The sequence below is a fragment of the Leptidea sinapis genome, chromosome 18 (genome assembly GCF_905404315.1).
Source record: "Leptidea sinapis chromosome 18, ilLepSina1.1, whole genome shotgun sequence".
In the NCBI taxonomy this organism is placed as follows: domain Eukaryota; kingdom Metazoa; phylum Arthropoda; class Insecta; order Lepidoptera; family Pieridae; genus Leptidea; species Leptidea sinapis.
In genome coordinates, this window is record NC_066282.1 from 5,601,142 (window position 1) to 5,620,778 (window position 19,637).

At 33.6% G+C, this 19,637-nt stretch overlaps 1 protein-coding gene across 1 annotated transcript in view; it reads right to left on the reverse strand.

Annotated features, from left to right (window-relative positions):
* The window catches only part of LOC126969450 (hemoglobin-3-like), a 36,881-nt gene extending 17,525 nt beyond the window's left edge, over positions 1–19,356 (reverse strand). Inside the window, exon 1 of the mRNA XM_050814884.1 lies at positions 19,198–19,356. The gene's annotated coding sequence lies outside the window, so the exon portion shown is untranslated. The remainder of the gene's footprint in view (positions 1–19,197) is intronic.
* Between the last annotated feature and the right edge of the window lie 281 nt (positions 19,357–19,637).

The following is a 19,637-nucleotide window of genomic DNA, read 5'->3' on the forward strand; positions in this document are numbered from 1 at the left end:
AACATATAATGAAAAACAGAAATTGAAAATAATTTTATAATTGATTTTTCTTTATTTATTTAGTGTGATCCTTGCGCTTGATGCTTGCTGCACAGAGATTTAATATTAGGTTCCAATTTATTTAGCGTTAATCTCCAGTCTCTGCGTTGTGTTATATCAAGTCGATTTTTCTTATCAGTAAACCATTTACAGCACTAAATCCACATTCAGCTAAATATGAAGATGGAAACGGTAGTAAAAGTTTTCTTGCACATTCTTGGGAATTGCCTTTTTTGTTTAATTTGTCACCGATTTAAACTTCCCGAAGTAATAAGTAAAAGACGTATCGAGTCCATTTTTAAATTGTCCCCCCATAACTATCAAATTGCTCCACGTTGGGAAACACTGCTTTAGAAGATCTTCTATTAAGAATAATACAAAATAAAATCAATTTAAATTGTCAAAACTAATACTGAATTGCAATCTTACTTATATGTTCGTCACATATATTCTTTTCTTTATGCAACAAATCCTTTCTTTTCTTCATCGTCTGTTCATAGTAATTCACTTCTATTCTTACAATCCGAGCCATAGTGTTTTCTTAGCAAACTATTGAGATGGCGCAATATTTCTTATTTTGTCAACACACTATGTTTATTTATTTGATGATGCTCCTAAAAATGACCTTCCTGAAGAGAATCAATATTGAAATATTGATTTATAAGTTATAAAGTCATATGTGTCTACAGTATAATTAGTTTCACCTTGAATTGCATCTATTCCAACCAAAGAGTTTTTTCGTCAATGCAAAATTCCTGGAGAACGCATTGTGAGCTATCCTTCAGTCCAAATTGTTTTCAAAATGTAGAGACAGTTCGAAAACTCGAGTCTTCGCTCATTCAAAATAAAAGTAATCTTTAACACTTACATAACATTAATTTTGTTCATGTTTAATATTTATGAGGCTTAGGTGTCAATTTATTGTAGAAAAGTAAGTCGAGTTATGTCAGACTTATATATGTATGTCATATCGTCCTGGAAACACCAATCACGTCCGATCAATCACAAGGAAGGTGGAATAGGCGGCAGTGACTAGGCCAAACAGCTATTCCCAACACTCCTCGTGATACATGTGGTAGAAGACACACGATCTAGCCATTCACTGAGCACTGGATTAATTCGAGCAGCTCTGCGTTGCACGCGGTCAGATGGTTCGAGCTGATACTGGGATGCGCCGGACCAGAGATGACAGCAATACTCTATAATATGGAGTCAGAGGCCAGCATATGCTAGACTGTGGATCAGCTTGTTGTATTTCCCGACTCTATTTATAACACCACTTTCTTCGAAGCCATTTTGGCTTTGCCTTCCAGATGACCGCGGATTTGGCAATTGTTCGAGATTTCGAGACCTAGTATTTCAATACTAGGCGAGGCATTTAGGGAAGTATTCTCAAAGAGCGGTAATGTAATACGAAGGATTTTTTTGTGGTTAACGCGCAAACTTGAGTTGTCATTTAACCCTATTCCGCAACCTTCTCAAGAGAGGACTCGATAGAAGACACACGTTTCTTCAGGCACTGTTCGACGATTTCTTAAGAGATACGAGCATGCTCTGTGTATACGGCATCTTCATAGCAATTGCAATACATATTGAAGAATAAGGGACGAGACGCGCAGGACGTACAGCTGATGGTAATTGATACGCCTTGCCCATTACAATGCAGTGCTGCTCAGGATTCTGAGCGGCACTACAATTGCGCTCGTCACCTTGAAACATAAGATGTTAAGTCTCATTTGCCCAGTAATTTCACTAGCTATGGTGCCCTTCAGACCGAAACACAGTTATGTTTCCACATTACTGCTTGACGGCAGAAATAGGCGCCGCGGCCGTTGTGGTACCCAAAAACTAGCCGGCATCCTGTACAAAGGAGGCTCCCACTATTTGTTTCAATTGTGAAATATATATATAAATATATTGGTCAGATGGAACACATACCAATCAATATGGAAATTTGTGTCAACTACCAATCTAATGGTATTTATATATTGACCAAATATTGTATTGTGTAACAGCTGTCATAGACATCTGACGTAACCTTTGTGGCACCTTTTCGATGCGCGCCTTCAGACCATAGTGTAACGTTATCTTTGTCCAAGAAATTATCAGGTATCATCACAAACTCTATATACATAACTGGCTATTGTAAGGGTTTCAGTTGTATCAATAATATAGGTTCAAGTATATGTATATTTCATATATATTCACACTAATGTTGTATGTTAATGTTTTTATGTAACTAACAATTTTCAATTTATAATTTCATGTTTAACATTCCGTGGAACAACATTCGCGGATTTTAGTTCTTTGATTACACCGATGAACTCTACTTTTTCCTAACATATGGATTCAGTAATTTAAATGAAATATTTGTTTTATTATATATAATATTCGACCCCTTTAGCCCAGTGGTTAGTGACCTTACCTACTGAGCTAGAGGTCTTAATTATATTGCACTATTTTACATTGTAACCAATTTTATTACAAAAATAAATAATAGTTAAAAAAAACTAAAAAGCACGCTTTACATAAAGGTGTAGAAGAATTATTATTTTAATAATATCTTAAAAAGCACCCCACGCTTTTTTTACAATAAAATATATTTTTTACACTATTTTCAATTTGAATTTATTTTCTATTTTTTAGTTGAATTTTATATAAAGCGTGCTTTTTATTTTTTTTAACTATTGTTTATTTTTCATTTTTTAGTCAAATTAGTGTAATGCCATCGGTCCTCGATAAATCTACAAAGTTTGAACGAAATCTAGCCGTTTAAAGTGGGTCAAAATCACGCCCAAAGAAGTCGGTTACAAACATACAAACATACATACAAACATACAGGTGAAGATAATATAAAGCGTATAAAAAGAAGCCCGCTGAGTTTGTTGCACCCGTTCTTCTCAGGTCTGAGGCACACCTTTTAGAATGGGTGGTAGTTTTTGACTTTCAATAAGTGATATGATATTCTATTTTGAATAAAAATATTTGAATTTGAATTTGACAAAAGTATAATCTCCACCTCTATGGTCTCTTACGACGAACGCACAAATGATTTTGTAAGATAGTTTGTTTGTTTTGTAGCGTTAGTCTTCGCTGTTCAACTTTTTGGCGTAGATCCTATATTTAGCTTTTATCAATTTACAACTTTGCTCTTTTAATTAATTAGTACTCAAAATCATCAGTAATATGAACATCACTCTCTTAACAATATCTTTATATATATAACTCCAGTGTCCTGATGTTTGTTTCCAGTGAACTCCTAAACTAATGAACAGATTTTAATGGGGATTACTTCATCGAGTGCAGTTTAGTAAAACTTGAGAGATAGGAGTTTTTATTTCGATTTAAGACTCATAATTAATTTTATTTCCAATATTGGATAGTTTTAATTTCGATTTGGGACTCATAATTATTTTTATTTCCAACATTTGTTTGAAAGAATTTATTAACGCACGGTTTGACAGTTCTGCTGTGAAACGATTTTAACAATAGAGAGCATATTTTACGAAATAATTCTTGATGTTAGGAAATATTATTGACAAATTAATAAAAAACAGTATTTTATTTATTATGTAAAGAACAACGTCTGCCGAGACAGCTAGTTTTCTAATAAAAATATTTTAATATTAATAATTAATTATAGTGCTATAATTTGTTTATTTATAATAATTAATTTAAGTGTATTAAAAGTAAATGGTGTTATCATTTGTACCGATTCTCTGTACCTCCGTATAACACTGTGTAGATAACATTTGTCACAACGTTGCATAGACTAATCAAAATCTAGATAGTTTGGACAAATGATTATTCTAAATCTAAATCTAAATTTTGGTAAATGAACACTTTCGATTTTTCTTCAATATTTGTATAAAGTAGAAATAGTATATATGTTAGTGAATAGATGCCTAAATAAATAAATATTTATTTCAACAATTCACTTATTTTACATAGTCATAGGAGTCTCGTAATAAAAATCAATTAACTTGCTAAATTATTATTTAAATGAAACATTTAAAACTAGAAAAAGAAAAAAATTATGTGTGTATTTTTATGGGAGTGAGGGATCTATATGTAAGATGTAGTTTTAATTTCTTAAATAAAAAATTGTAACAAATAACATTCATTAGTTTAATATCCTGAGGGCAACCGCTTCATTCCTAAAACACGGTACTAAAACAGCACATGGAATGCACACCGCTACATATAGAGAACTTCTAATTCCTTACCTACAACCAGCAGCAACGGTTCTTGGAGAAAATTTGATTTTTATGGACGATATCGCTCGCGATTACTGCTCTGACGATGTGCATTCGTCGCGTCGTTTGGATTGGCATTTGGGATGTTCTAAAACGAAGAGTAAGATCGGAGCAGCCCCTTCCGCGAAGTATATTGAAAGCAGTGCTGCCATTCATATCAACTTTCTCAATTGTATTGTTTACATATGAAGAAGAGCGCAGTTCGTTTTAAGCCGTAGTGAGAATTTTTACCTAATATTGGGTTTCCTTTTTCTTACTAACTTATGGCTCCAAGGCACTGGGATTTATTATAACCTTCGGCTTTATTAATATTAATGCACTAAGGTCACTTTGTTCAAAGGATTAATTTTATTTAATATGCTCTGATCAATATTAACTCTTTGAGTTACATTAATTTGTGCAACCTAAAATTCTTTGCAGGAAAAACTACCTTAAAAATCAGAAGATACAGCATTTTACAACCAATTCAAATTCAAATATTTTTATTCAAAATAGGATTTAAAATCACTTATTGAACGACAAAAACTACCACCCATTCAAAAGAGACTGCCCTGAGACCTGAGATGAATGGGCGCAAGAAACTGAGCGGGCTTTTTTTTAATATAAAATATGGAGTACAATGTGATATCGTACAATAAACATTTATAATTAAAGAGCCTGAGGGTGTTCGCTTTATTCTCAGTCAGTGGTGTCATTAAGAAAATCGTTTATGCTATAATAACCTTCCCACACAAAGGTTTTTTAACAACTCTTTTAACTTTCGTAACACATTTGTTTTGTACATTTTCTGGGATCATATTGTAGAAGCATATACATCGCCCAACAAAAGACTTACTAACTCGACCCAACCGAGTAGTAGGAAAGTAATTAGAAGGAATAGTAGGAAATTAAAAGGAATTAGAAGATTGAGTATCTTAAGTTCCAGTTATTGTTTACTCTAAGAGTACATTACTCTGTGCATCCGTGAATTGACCATTATTAAACGTCCTTGAAATTTGTAACGCTAGTAAGCTAGTAAGTATGACACGCGTGAATATTTGACGCCGACTGTGAGTTGTAAAATTTTGGAACACAAGAAATATGGAGACGTCATGATTATTCGTTTGTTGTGTGATTTTTATGACAATGCTTCTGGCGGACATGGAGCTGAATTATTATTTTATTATCATTACATCCATCGTCTGTATTATAGTACTGATTATAACCTGGGAATTATTACTTTTCAGAACAAATGCGGTCTTTTTCTGTGTCTAAGAAAGGTCCATAATTCGCTGGAGATTCTTATTAAAGATGCTTCTTAAGGTAGACACAAAACTTTCTATTGTAATAATTGTAATAATATTCGTTGAAAAGCTATAGCTTTGATTTGTTGAGATAGATGCGTATTATACAAACTTCATGAAACTTAAAACTAACTTTAAGTCTCTTGCTGTTAGACAACCGCCAGGAATAGTATTCCTGGCCTATTTTTATCGGTTTTGTGTGCGTGACAAGTTACGTCTTACACTCGCGATTTGTACGACACTTTGTGCACACTAACGTGTGCGTGCATTGCGCAAAGTTAGTTTGGTTCTAAGTTCGATGTTTTTTCGATGTTTTCACAGCTTCATATTCTATCTAGACGTATAATTGATCTAAACATTAAGGGCAAATTTTTCAATCCTCAGTTAAACAACTAAATAAGCGAAATTCGACGGATAGCGCAATTTCGGATTTTTCAATTATTTTCGATTTCTTTATTTATTTGGAAACTAATACAGATACATCCTTAAAAATAAAATAGATATAGAAAAAATTTAAATATGATCACAAGAATGTCTCCTTAAACAGTTTCACTAAGTATACTTAATATTTACATTACACTTCGTAACAAACTGAACTGAAATTACTGGGCAAATGAGACTTAACATCTTATGTCTCAAGGCGACCAGCGCAATTGTAGTGCCGCTCAGAATTTTTGGGTTTTTCAAGAATCCTGATCTGCACTGCGTTGTAATGGGTAGGGCGTATCGATTACCATCAGCTGAACGTCCTGCTCGTCTCGTCCCTTTTTTTCATTAAAAACCCCTCGAAAGCAACTGCTTCCAAATGTGTAAATCGAGTAAGAGTAAGTGGAGAGTTTTTTTTTTCTCCACAACTATCTTAAATAGAGCTTCAACCAACCAAAGTAGCCGCACGGATGGCGACTGCTGCTCACAAAACCACAATGTTAAGTCGGCATTTTATTTAATTAAACTTTTGATAACAGTAGGATCTAATTTATGTAGCAGTTTGCCTGAATAGTCAAAGGTGCAGTAGTGTTTAAGTACGGCCCTGTTATATCAATACTTAATTAATAACAATAAATTGTATGAAAGTTAGTTGAACACTTTTAAATGGAGTCGTAACAGGATTCTTACAATGCTAAAATTCTGACAGCTCAATTGCGCTATAAGTCTACTTTTAATTCAATTATCTACGGTACTCTTCAAACTGAAAAAAGTGTGTAAGTACAGATGTATGCACTCAAGAAGCTATACTTCTTTGGCCTAACAAAGCAAAAATCCTTAAAATTATTTTTTCCTCGTGCTATTCTACTTTTGTAGAAAGAAAAATATTTTAAAAATCTTGCAATGATGGCTTTGACAATTAATTATTAAATAACAAATACGGCTGTACGGGCTTGAACCCTTTGCCTATCCTAATAATGGACGAAGAAAGAAAAAAAAAATAACGAATGTCGCAAATGTCAGAAAATTTTAGGAACCAACTTCACCCTGTTACTTTTGTATCATAGTGATGCACGCGCATATTAAAATTTCACTCTCATAATTTTTTCATAACGCGCCTAAAGAAGTATTGTATTGAAGTTTGGCGACAGAAAAAGACCGAATCCGATTTTTAGTTAATACGCTACCAGTACTATTAATTATTCTATGGTTAAATAATAATATAACAATAATATGTAAACAAGGAAAATATGTTATTATTGATAATATTGATAATAGCTGATAAATAACATATCCGTGTACCTTCAGTACGTATGACTGACATCTTATCTCTTCTTCTTATATTTATCATAATATATGTCCTTACCAATGTTGTAAATGTGAATCTATGTTTGCTTAATAGTTAATTAGGCTGGGAAAAATCCTTTAAAAAGTTACTCCAAGCTTAAACTACCTCTCCCTGTGATGTAATTCTGTAGAGACAAAGGTGGGACAAAGACAGTCTTAAATTTGGAATAACTTTACTTCGCGTTTTTTTTTAAACACAGATATATACTCTATACATAAATTGTTGGTACTTTTTGCATCTGGTTGGTTTTAATAAAATTAAAGAGGATATATACTTTTCAAAACGAATGGTAGCTAACCATCGGTAACTACGGCATTAAGAGGACAATGTAGAGGGCTCGGAGTTACCTACGAAATCGAAATGAGGAGATCCAAAGGAGAACCAACGTCACCTACATAGCCCACATGTTTGCGAAACTGAAGTGGTAGTGGGCACATAGCCCGATGGGCAGATGAACGTTGGGGCAGTAAATTCCTCGAATGGCGGCCACGTACTGGAAGACGCAGTGTTGGTAGGCTCCCCACAAGATGGACAGATTATATGGTCAAGATCGCCGGAATAGGTTGGAGGTTGAGCGCAAGTCTGATGCTGAAATGATTATGATGATGAAAAAAAGAATTAAATGAGTCTAATGTTATTTCCATCATGTGTTTTTATTTCTCCCAAAGAATTGAAGTGAATCTAATCAATAAATTCGACACAAATGCAGAGATTGCAGAAATAAGTTGAGAGAGAGAGCGGAATTGATGGTGTGGTCATTGATCATGATACAGCTTGATCATACACCTTTTTAGCCACTCAGCAAAAATTTAGAGAGATTGGGTGGGAGGTGTTTTAACCCTAGCCTTGCACATTCAGATGTTCAACGAGGTGGATATCAATACAGGATGAAATGGGAATGTGGTTCCAAGTTCTATGGGTGGCTGAGATCGAATTCGGACAATTTTTAATGTACTATACACCATATTTACATAAATTTCTCTCAGGTTGTGGCTTTATCTATAAGATCTACTTTACAGTTCATAACCTGCTCAACCCCAATATTTGTATAGGAAATTGACTTGAAATGTCGCTCAATCAACTCAAAAAAAATTATGAAACAAATTATGCAGAACTCGAAGCCAACCATTCGAGTGACGTCACCTTCGTAAATCTTGGTATTTCTTGTTCAACTCTCAGGTTGTGGCTCCATCTACAGGATCTACGTTACAGATTACCTGCTAAAACCCAATAATTGTATATTAGGAAATTGACTTGAGATGATGCTCTTTCAAATCTAAGCAATTTGTAATTTAATGCATTAAAAAATAACAAATAACACCATATCCGTTCCGTCCATCCGAGTGAAAAAATCTGGAACCATTATAGGATCTCCTATGTGTCTAGCTGTCTGGCCGCCTGTCAAGGTGCATTCAATTCAAGGGTCAACTCAAAAAAAATCATTAAAAGATAATCTTAAAACTTTCATTTTTATTTTAGTTTATATAAATTATAAATTCGAATATTCAGTGAGATCACATATTATATTTGTATGCGACAAATTTTTATAATATTTTTTCAATGAGGCGCAATTAATATGGACGAAGTCATGAGTAAAATCTATTATTATTATAAAGGGTTCAAATTTGTGAGATTGTTTGTAGGTTTTTAGGGGGCATAAAAGGGTATAAAAAAATTCTGGAAATTGATTACTGTTCATGTCATTTCTAACACTATCACCGCTTCGGAAACAAATGGCGCTCTGAGAGAGAAAAGAAGCGACTCAAGAAACTCTCCTAGAATTCTATTTTTTTGCGCTCTTTTTAATAAAATATACATTATTGTACTGTCCTTGTTATTGCTACAAAAATCCTGTCTGATCACTTTATTCAGCTGTGGAGTAATAGGATTTACGACAGAGGTGTTTTTTAATAATTTAAATAATAACTATTTTTTTTTTAAATTAATTTATTAATACACATAATGCCATTTACACATAAAGCTGTTATGTATCTTATGACGCCTACTAGAATTAGTTACAAGCATTCCCTTATTTCTATTGTTATATATCCTTATTTATAGTGTTATAATAATAAAAAAGGATTGTGTGGTTTTATGAAACCACGGTAAAAGTGAAACTTTTTTTCATATTATAGACATTTAACTAAAAAATAACAACATTTACATTAAACACTGACAAAGACAAACAAAATAGCGTGGAGTACTGGCACAAATGAGTAATAGTCTATACACTAGACGGTCAGTTGTCACGCGACATGCAACAAACAGACGAAAAAGTTTGAGACGGTGTAGTAAAAGTTTCACTTTAAAATCACTATTAAGAGCAAAAAGGTGAAGATTTTTGTTTAATTTGTGTTTGAGGTGAAGTATGAGGTATTTTCCCTTCATGTGGCATAGCCGTGGGATACATTGTATCATCATCATCAACATCATCATCATCAGCTCCAAGACGTCCACTGCTGGACAAAGGCCTTCCCCAAAGATTTCCATGACGATCGGTCCTGCGCTGCCTTCATCCAATGTATACCGGCGATCCTAACCAGACCGTTCGTTGGTCTATCTTGGGGGACCTGCCAACACTTCGTCTTCCGGTACGTGGTCGCCTTTCGAGGAATTTACTGCCCCAACGGCCATCTGTCCGCCGAACTATGTGCCCTGCCCACTGCCACTTCAGTTTCGCAATCATTTGTACTATATCGGTAACTTTGGTTCTCCTACGGATCTCCTCATTTCTGATTCGATCTCGCTAGGAAACTCCGAGCATAGCTCTCTCCAATGCCCTCTCAGCGACCATGAGCTTTCTCACAAGGCCCATAGATAGCGATCACATCTGCGTACCGTAAGTCATCACTGGTAACACACTCTGGTTGAAAACATTCGTCTTCAGACACTGCGGTATTTGAGACGAGAAGATTTTACGGAGCTTCTCGAACGCTGCCCATCCAAGTTGGATACATTGTAAATTCTATTATATTTATTTGATCAAGTTTCGACGGGTAATTCAATTTGCGTTTTTGCTAATTAATACATAGCTTTGTGGCATAATAGTTTTACCTGCTAGCGGCTACGGTCAAGGTTCTCGCATATCATAAACACATACGTGCCTGTTCATTACGCCAAATTGAATCATGTTTTTATGACATTAACTAGATTCTATAATCATTTAGTGTTATTGTTATAAATGTCAAGGTGAGTTTGTTTTTTTTTTGTTTTTTACGCTTCAAGCCCTTAGCTAGTCAGCTGGTAATCACGAAATTTTGCACACACGTTGATATTATTTATTTATTTAATAAAATTGTGTTACTTTAGTTACTAAACAAAATTGTAGTACCAAATAATTGTAATAATAATAACGACAGAGGGGCAGACATTCAAATATTTTTTTCCTCTAAGTATTCATTTATAGTAAACCTTTTTGCAAAAGTAAAATTTTCAAAGAGCTTATGAATTTTTTTATATTGGTTTCGGCTTTTAAGTGTCCTGGTAACTTATTTTTTTTATGATGATGCAGGATACAAATGACAATCAGAGAATTTATGGATTAAAAATACTGTTTGTGAGAGATATTAATTACAGAGATTAAAATAGAGTTCTGAAAAATCAAAATAGTCTTATTTTGTATTCCGCAATAAACCTATATTTTTGGAAGAAGAGTTAAAATAGGGAGTATAGATGAAAATAATAACTATGAATACAATTAACATACTATTTAAGGCAAAGTTCATCTTCGGAACAGGGTTTTCATTTATTACGAGGTAATTTTGTTTGTATAAGGATTTATATGCTTAATTGAAATGCTCACTTTACAAATCTCATTCTTATATTATATATTCTAAAGATAAACAAGTTTTAAAAGTTCAAAGACGTTGCAAATGATTATGTTACTCAAAATTGGTATAATTAGACGCCAAAATTCGCCTTAATTATTTCTCGTGTTTGGAGCGCCTAAATATAACGAAGGTAATTTTAATCAAGTTATTAAAACACAAAAAAAATGGCGTGGGGTTTCATTGTTCAATTAACAAGTGCGTACTTTTAATACTGTGATTACCAGGGAGCGTAGATGTCATGCCGATGACAGGCGTATGACGCCAAGCTATATACAGGATGGAAAAAAGCGAATTGTTGGTTTTTATGACTATCTCTTCATTTAATTATGCGTGTTATTTAGAGATAAATTAATTAGTTACAATTTATAACTAACACATTTTGTTTCCATGGGATGGAAATACTTATTTTTTACATTGCAGAAACTATTATGTTAGAATCAAACCTTGATAGACTATCTGTCACTCCGTTTTTTGAAACATCCTGTGTGTTTATATTAATACGTCATTATGACGAAACGGGTATGAAATGTACGCTCCCTGGTGATTACCATAGTGTGGCAATGACATTGTGTTTCAAATTAAATGAACAAATAACAGTGTTGTTTCAATAAATCTGGCGGCCATATTGTCACATATAACGCTTTTGGGCTTCGCGTGGGATGATTGTTAATCTATGATGTCAGTTGAGATATGAGTGTTCTATACATTTTAATAACAAAAGCGAGAATATTCAGATGATTGTGAAACTACTAAAAAGCGTCGGTGTCAATGATTTTTCAATGTTAGAAATGTAAATATGATTGATAAAAATAAATAAAATAAAAAATAATAAGTAATTGTAAATATGTCACCTGTATAGCCGAGTGGATAGCGATCCTACCTACTAAGCTAGAGGTCCCGGGTTCGAATCCCGGTAGGTGAAAGCATTTATATGATGAATATGGATGTTTGTTTCTGAGTCATGGATGTTTATATGTATTTATGTATATTTCAGTAAGTATATTGTATTAAATATATCGTTGTCTTGCAACCCATAACAGAGGCTATATATGCCTAATTTGGGGCGAAATAATTTGTATAAAAAGTGTGTCAATATTATTATTATTATTGTAAAGTTAATAGAAATGTTAAAAGTGATAATTTGCTACGCCGCATACATACATAAGCGACATCACTTTGCTTGCAACCAACGCTCCGGATATTTTTTTATTTATTTATTAAGGAAACAAACAGATACATCACTAAAGTACAAAATTAAGTTAAATAAATATACAAATTACAATATTGGATATATCCTAGAATAGTTTCACTGAGAACACAAAATAATACAATTTTACAGACATGACAACAGAACGATAAGATAAGTAAACTATAGAATATTTAGGCGAATACACAGTATTATATAAATCAAGACACAGACAGGGATATAATAATGAATAAAGATACAAGGTTTAAGGTAAGGACAGTAATTGTTGTTTTAACTTAGTCTTAAATGCAGCAGTAGAGGAGTGCGAAAACAGGTCGACATTAATGTGAGAATCCAATGATGAACACATTCTGTGAAGAGGCGCGCGAAACCCAATATTGGTTCTAGGACTCGGTAGGTTGAAAGTTCTGTGCGTGCGTAAAGACCTGGCAGGAACATTGAATGGCATTGAGGGGACTTAGCAGTAATGGTGTACAAAAATACGGCATAAGAACGAATTTAGAACATCACAGTGAAAGATGATCCCGAACTAAAACAGCAGACCTACGAATGAAATTTAATATTAATGTTTTCACAGTTAGATGCTTAAAAACACAATATTGACATGTTGTTTCCTGTCACCCGTTCCGATGAATGTTAAATAATTATTTACTCGCTGGTGATCTATATACTATCCCGCCGTTCCCAATATACTGTATACAGATAGAGATAAATTACTACCTTCTACTGTCAGTAATTAGCTGTCAATAATCTGAAGCTGTCCCAATATACCCGATAAGTCATTCTTATCGCCTTATATTGGGACGCGTGAATTGTAATTTCCATACAAACTTCAATCGCTGGTAAGCTATACGTCCTCCCATTGACATACAGCGTGTGCGGATAAGGTGAGTTACCGACGATAAGTTTATTGGGACAGAAAAGTCAACGATAGTTACGATTTTTACCTCAAGTAGGCCACAACCTGAGATAGACTGAATATTGGGAACGGCCGTAAGTCATCTATAGATAAAGCGATACTTACAAACAACCCATTACACTCTATAAAGTAATTGAGAAGCTAATTTAATATCATATTAAAGTGTGAGACCTTCCAATAATGCATCCCATCCCCCCAAGGATTATTAGGATTAGAGCAGTAGCATTTTAATACGTCATGAAGAAATAAATAACTTTATAAATTATTTATTAAAAAATGTAAATAATTGTTAACCTATTCAGTATACTTGCTTGTTCACCATGTAAGTACACAGCTTTTTAACTTGTTCGGCTTATTAGATTGTTCGTTCCTTTTGGGTGAAAGAAATTTAAAGTTTTCAAAACCTTAATAAATATTTTATCAATTTAATAGTGTGTTTTTGTAATATTCTTACATTGATGATTACAGTTAGGTGTTGAGAAGGTGGGTACTATAATTTAATCTCGTAAATTATTCTACACGTCAACAGAATACTGATTGAAAGAAAGAAAGAGAAACATTTATGTGGACACACACACACAAATAACAAAATGAAGCATATTAAAAATATAAAAACTTGTGGGTTTTAAAAAAGGAGCCACTCAGCATGTGTTCCAACACAAGTGCGTTGCAACGCTGATTCTCTGTGACCCCCGCGTGACACATGAACCTGAAAGGGCGACACCTCGTCTGAATTTAAATTTTTACTAAAATAACTAAACTTAAAAACAAGAACAAACATACATATTATAAAAAGTAATTAAAACAAATAAATATCTAAAAATAACAATTAATTAAATAAAACAACACAAAAAGCTCTTAGTCTCTGAACGAACGTATTTCCGTCAAACAGAACTCGTTTTGGAGCAGTTTAGTTATTATGCTAATATAATAGTTATGGAGTCTTAATATATTCTTGGTGATGTAATGTGTGTACATAGGCACATTGGCTTTAGTTTAGAAACTGTGATTATCATAATTTTAACACTAGAAACAAACACACTTCCTATACTTACTACTCAGTGTATTGTTGGACGATATCAAATACATAGCACAACTTTTATCCCAGAAAATGTACAAAGCAAAAGTGTGACGAAATTCAAAACAATAGCCAAAAAACATTTGTTACTGTGACATATATTTGAGTCGAAGACGTTCCTTAAGTGTTTAAATAAACCGACCGACTTCAAAAACACTATTCCAAAACAATAGATATAATTTTACGCACTAAAAAGTATACAAATAATTGCGTATTTTTATACAATCTAATTCTAGTTACGATTATTGTAATTTTTGGTCGGTATCCTTTCGCCGCGACGCGCTCTCGGCTCTCGCCTCCTCACAACTCAAGCACATCTCACCTATAACTATATGTATGTAGTTACATATCTACCTACCCATATCTTGGATGACACCGACTCCAAATATTGAGTTATTCGTAAATTTATCATCCACATTGCTATATGTATGTATAGCAAATTTAAGACTTTTATGGTTTTCTCATGGATGCCATTGTCAGATCTGGACCAAATTGCAATGGGACCACACCGGAAGCACCAGCTTTCAAATAAAAAAATAATTATCGAAATCGACCAGTCGAAAGTAACTAAAGTAAGTTTTAGGTAACAAACATAAAAAAAAAAACATTCCAACGAATTGAGAACCTCCTCCTTTTTTGAAGTCGGTTAAAATACTTTTAAAGGATTAAAACGCGTGTAATTGTAACTGTTGTAAAACATAAGAATTTGCTTGTACAGCTACGTTTGTTATTTTTACGTTACGTTTTCAGGGTGGCTGCGGTTGACGGGAGTCGAGAATAGTATTTGTCATTGTGAAGTTTAGCGCCATTGTTGCCTCGAAGCTAGAGAGAGTGTTCCATAAGTGGTTTAAGATCCTATTTTGAACAAATCTATTCTAATTTTAATTACCAAGCCAAACATTAGCGTCACTCGGCTTAAATTTCGCATTTTAATGTTACGAGTGGTTCCTATGGTGAAGCTCTACTGAGTTCGTTAACAAGTCAATATGATTGTGTTCTACTATATAAGTTCGTTGGTTTTCTTTCTGTAGAGTTATTGTGTATATAATATTAATGTATTGGTTATGTTATCTATCAGAGGCTTAATGTGCAATTAATGTGGAGAGTTTTTGGAGGGTATAGTATATAGTTATATATATAATATAATTAGACAGGGCCTGAGAGTAAAATAATAAGTGCAAACCAAAAGATCGTTTTATTGATGACCAACTAAAAAACTTTAGGAAATCTATACCCGAAGGGGCCATGACATGCATAATTTTTATATAAGATATTTAAGGATTCACTCTACAAATTAAATAGTATTTAAATTAAATTTAAATTCTAGTTATCGTTTCCTCGCTGCACAACCTCGCTTTGCGTACCGCTTCAGTAGTTGTTTCCATTTTACCACCCTATTCTTTTTTAAAATTATCAGTTGAGATATGACCAGTACGTCTTTTAAAGGCTTGAAGGCCTTAGTCATCTTTAGAATATGCGACATGGTTCTAGGGGCTATCTTCATCTCCCGAGATAAAATCTTTTGCTTTTGGACAGGATTTCTTCAAATTCTATGGTATGTCGAATTGTTGATCGCATGAAATTGTTATTATTATCAGACTTTGTGGGTCCGATGGTTCGTTCGGACCAAATCCGAACATGCGTTTGGGCTAGAACCGAGTTCGAGGCAAGACCAATTGGAGCAATGCACCCACCGAATCATCCAATGGTATGGCCATCCCTAATTCGATCATGTGTTTAGGTAATTAGAGAAGACGTCTCACCTTGTTTGTAGCACGAGTTGTGGCCACCTGTAGTCAAATCACTTAGTCTTAGCTAAGAGCTTGTAGCAATAATACGTATTTGAGTGCTGCGTTCTGTTTAAATATTATATGCCTCTGTGTGTATAAATATACTGCTTTGATGAAAGTGAAGAAATGACCTTACACCGCTAAGGTCAACTTTTATATTTAAAACACGCATTTTATTTGTATGACAATATTATCATCGCCGTGGCAACAGCTGGCAACTTACACGTAAAATTGAATGAATCAAAATGTCAACTTGTCACTTTGACATTGACATTCATGTTACGCTCTATAGTCTATCAATTGTTCCGAATCGCTTTGGAATGGAGATGGTGATGCGCTGTGAACGGCCTATGCCTCAGCTAGGAGATACAGTTACATAAGCTTATTATTTTTTTTTTCCACTTTAGAAAACTTACAGCTAGATACATTTTAAAAATTAATCTATTATACAACAGATAGCTACTTGCAAGTTTTCACAAATAATAACTATTTATTGTGTGTAGTCGTTTACCTAAATTTTATATAATATTATATAACCTACTTTGCTTTATATAAATTAAAAGTTTTTATTTACTTGACGTCTAAATTGAAATGGTTTCGTCTTGAATAAGTCAAGATCATATTCACTATTAACTTCATAATAAAGTTTGCATGCTCTTATAAGAAAACTATTCTGTCTATAATTACATTTTACTGATTGTATTTCAAGTAGGTTGCCCCGCCTTTGGGAGCTGACAGTGGTTCGTAAGCCAATCTGCTCTAGCAGTTCTGCACAGTTAACTCTACCGTTCGCTATATTTAGTATATAAGTATGCACACGTCATGCACAATTTGTTGGTTTAAGACTGTTGTTAACGGAACTATGTTTATTAATTAACTAGCTTTTACCTGCTACTTTGTCCGCGTACAATAGTTTCTTTGGCTGTATTGATTATTTTTCAATATGCTCACATTGCAAAAAATACACATAGAAACTTCTGTGGTTAATATATTTTGTATACTACAAATTATAGAACTTTCATCCCCACAAAGATGTAAATTTTAAAAACATTAGAACAAATATTTATTTATTTTTTATCAAGTGCCTAAATATAAAGTTTCATGGTGATCTTCGATGATGACGAAATTTTATATAAAGGTTATATATCCACCCTTATTTCAACCCCGCCAAGCCTTTCATCCGTTCGTTCATTCATTAATGAAGTTTCCAAAAATTATGCAACGCTTTTAGTTAAAAGGTTGAGTCTCGTGCCAGATTTTGGCGAGACAACACGTCCTGAGGATGCCTCGTGCAGAGGCGAAACACGTGTCGAATTGTTTATAAAGAAATATTGGCGGAATTAACACTAAAGGAAACTTAAATCATTTGTATAAAAGGTAACGATATTAACCCCAATTGTTAATTTGTATAATTTTTGATTACTTAGCTAAGTAACAACACGACTCTACTACATTATATTAGTTACAATGAATTAAGTATACAGAAAAAAAACAAAAGAATGGTGTTAAAAAAATCAGTAATTATTTTTCATTATCACAAACCAGCGATCTGAAAACATGAATCTTTTCAAAAAAAAATGTCAATATGACTGTATATTCTATAATCTATTATAACAGCTACATGCCCGAATTATAAACCTGTTCTTTCCGTGTACTGTTATCGCATAGGCAACATCTAATATATCTTTAAATGCGGAATACGGAACCTAGGGAAATAACAATAAGACAACTGGGTCGCCGGGTATCGAACCAACAGTTACTCATACAAGGTTGGATAATTTACTTTTAGAACGATATTATTAATCTCAATAACGATGCAGTGGGAGGCTCCTTTGCAAAGGCCTCCGGCTAGATTATGGGTACCACAACGTCGTTTGTTTTTGTCGTAAAGTGTAAGCAATATTGTGTTTTGGTCAGAAGGGCGTCGTAGCTAGTGAAATTACTGGGCAAACTTAGGGCTTATGTCCAGGGGAGACGAGCGCAATTGTAGTACCACTCAGAATTATTGGATTTTTCTAGAATCCTGAGGGACACTGCATTGTAATGTGTAGGGCGTATCAATTACCATCAGCTGAACGTCCCATTTTGTCATAAAAAAAGTAAGTTTTAATATCATGATTTCAAGACTATGAAAACTTTGCCTATGTAGGTATGTCTAACATAAAAACCTCCCAGTTGGGACTTAACGTCAAGTAAGTAGGTAATACCTTCGCTAATATCTCAGTATTTTTTGGGTTTTCGTGAAATATTTTATCAACGTATTGATAAAGCCATAAAATGTTTAATGAATGCTCTTTTAACAAAACTTGTTTATATATACATAATATAAAATATTATATCAATATTATAAAATTTATATTTTCAACTGTACTTTTACCAATATTTTTCTACAATAATTACAACAATACATTATCATTATTATTATCATTATAAAAACTGATACTATTATAGGCTTATACTTTGTAAAATAAGAAAAAAATAAGATTTAAGGTTCAATTTTTAAATTCCTGTCTAATGTCAAACGCGTGATGGTAAAGTTATAGAGCGGTAATTGTCAAATTTTTGTGTTGTCCGCTCTATGCCATATGATGTTCTTTCATCTCTTTGCAGTTATGGAAACGTAAGTTCAATGCCTTTTTCCCATCCCAAAAGTGCCCAACGTGCTCAAACCCCACGGAAATAGGTAGAGTATGCTTGTATAAAACGAAAAACAGTCAAACATAACATATAACTCATTAATGCGTTCAATTCTCAAGTTACGCAGAGTTCAACATCTTATTTACATTTGAATAAGGGCTATATTAAGTATCAAAATACTATAAAACAAATTTTAGAACTATGAGGTTACATACAAGAAGATATATACGAGACATAGTGGTAGTTAACTTCGATTAAAAATTAACATCGATAGAAACCCTACAAATTAATTACTTATTGATTTATTTTATGCAATGTTGCAGGCATGCAGTTCACTACGTATTCTTTGTTGACATCACAATTCACTCACATAAAATACATTACCTTTCATGCGTAGAGTTTGAAACTTCCTCACTCACACAACTAACACAGATTAAAAACGGCCTAGTTATAGTTGTTGGCTGTGAAACAGTGTCACCAATTACCATTTAATTAAAGTTTATCGCGCCGTGTGTTGAAGAGCATACGTGCGTTTTAGCCAAAGTGATGTATTCTACTGATGTCTCGTTTTCAGATGTTTTCAGTTTACACCCCGCCCGCCCTACAGGAATGGTTATAGGCATGCCCTTAAGCGCCTTACGTGCCTTCACGTGAACTCATTATAAGATTAAGGCTGGCCGTAGCTAACATACATACCATTCGTATTTTTATGTTTTAAGCTTCGCACACACGATAATCACTAACCCTAACTTAATATTATAAATACGATATTATAGAAATGACTTTCATTCATTCATGTTTTAACTATTCAACTAAGCTTCATG